This window comes from Mirounga angustirostris, unplaced genomic scaffold (genome assembly GCF_029215605.1).
Source record: "Mirounga angustirostris isolate CCGP_5_RB_7025 unplaced genomic scaffold, mMirAng1.0.hap1 SCAF_7, whole genome shotgun sequence".
In the NCBI taxonomy this organism is placed as follows: Eukaryota; Metazoa; Chordata; class Mammalia; order Carnivora; family Phocidae; genus Mirounga; species Mirounga angustirostris.
In genome coordinates, this window is record NW_026991715.1 from 83,967,046 (window position 1) to 83,969,244 (window position 2,199).

At 36.9% G+C, this 2,199-nt stretch overlaps 1 pseudogene; it reads right to left on the bottom strand.

The window, feature by feature from the left end:
• Positions 1-1,208: 1,208 nt before the first annotated feature.
• Positions 1,209-1,360, bottom strand: LOC123836863 (U1 spliceosomal RNA; annotated as a pseudogene).
• Positions 1,361-2,199: the final 839 nt, after the last annotated feature.

The window sequence follows — 2,199 nt, forward strand, 5'->3', positions numbered from 1 at the left end:
CATCAGTTAAAGAAGCTATCTGCAGTATTTTCTTTTAATAATATTTTAATCATTTCATTTGATGTTACAAAGCATTTGACAGGATTGAGAATTTCTTTCTCCATATTTTTTCTCCTTGATATTTAAAATGGGTCTCTTGTATTGACTCCAACTCCCTTGATATTTTTCCACCATTTCTGTCACAGGCTTCTCTTCCCCCACCCATCAGATAGATAGATAGATAGATAGATAATTGAACCATCTTGCTCTACTCTCTGAGTAATCTTATTTACTTCCATAGCTTTATCACCTGTAAATCAACAACATCAAAATGCTGCTTTCAAGCCCCAACCTCTATCCTGAGCTTCAGATTCAAATTTTCAACTGCCATACACATAATCATCTATGAGGATGCTGCATCATCCATAAATTCAACTCTCAATTTGATTAATTAAAAATAGTTTAAACTTGTACTTCCATATATTTATTTTTATTTATTTATTTTTATTTTTCTATTTTTTAAAGTTGTTGTCAATGCCATGTTACAGCTAAGGCTTTTTTTTTTTCTCAAAGATTTTATTTATTCATTTGAGAGAGAGAATGAGAGAGAGAGAGCACATGAGAGGGGGGCGGGTCAGAGGGAGAAGCAGGCTCCCCGCCGAGCAGGGAGCCCGATGCGGGACTCGATCCAGGGACTCCAGGATCATGACCTGAGCCGAAGGCAGTCGCTCAACCAACTGAGCCACCCAGGCGCCCATATATATTTATTTTTATATTTAATATTACTGTAAATATATATGCACCAAACCGTGTATATTGCTTTTTCTCCTCACAATCGCATCCTGGATTTTTGCAAACTAAAGGCTTTGTGATTGGACATTTTCTTCTCATTGCCTCCCATAGCATCTTTTGTATAACTCTGTCATAATATTTTATACAATAAAATAGTTATTCATTTTCCTGCCTGGGTTCCCAATTATAGTGCAAACTTTATCTGCAGTGAGCATTATTTTTGTTAATCTTGCATCCCTGTCTCCCAAACAGTGCCTAGCACAAAGGACAAATTCAGTGTTGACAAATAGATGAATCAATCATGCAATTCGTAAGACTGGCTTTATTATCTTCACCTTTTTTTTTTTAAGTAGGCTCCACACCCAACATAGGGCTTGAACTCATGAACCTGAGATGAAGCATCACATGCTCTACCAACTGAGCCAGCCAAGCACCCCAATAAAAAAGCATGAACACAGTCTCCCACTAACAAATTATGCAGTCGAGTTTCCCACATTTGGGAGAATTTCAGAGGTCAACACAACCTGAGTGCAGTGGATGAGCCTCACCCTGGGAGGCGATCATGGTATCTCCATGGCCAAGTGTTTATTATCTTCACCTTCTTTACTTCTTTAGTTCAGGTGTTAACATTTATAATGTTCTCCATTTACACTGCCCTTATTGTCTAAAACACATTTATCCAAAGCTGACAGTTCATGGTTACATTATTAGTGAATTGTTTGTAGAAGTTAGAAGAATGATGATGTATATTGTCTTACGATTTTCAGTGTCATGGTTTAGAATGGAGAACAGGTAAGAATTAATTCCTTTTTACTGTCACAAAGATGTATAAACATAAGGAGATCTTTGAGTCCTTCAGTGACTTGCAACCTCTCACCAATCATATGCATCCAGCCTCCCAATGTAGATATGGAATTCACAGAGATGGCATGGCTGATCCTCAGACTCCACTCCTCACCTCATTTAAAAGACACATTTCTAGACCATACCTTTTATTATACATGTCTGCAAAACTCTTTCTGTAATCCCAGTTTCAACCTTTAAAAACAATAATAATTTTGTTATTACTTTATTATTTAGGTAATATATCTTGAATATTATTTAAAGCATTTTGAAGAAATATTGATGAATAACATTTTTGCCTGATGGAGATCTGGGAATATCTCTCAATGATCTTTATTCTTAAGAAAATAATTTCCCCAGTGTTAGCCTTTTCATTTTGATTTGCATTTCCCTGGAACTTTTATTCATTCTGCAAATACTGAACAATGGCTATGTGCCAAGCACTCTTTGTTTTTATACTTACTCTTTTTTTTTTTTTTTAAAGAGAGAGAGAGTTCACCAGCGGGGGTGAGGGGAATGGCAGAGGGAGGAGAGAGACTCTCAAGCAGGCTCCACACCCAGCACAGAGCCCAACATAGGGCTTGA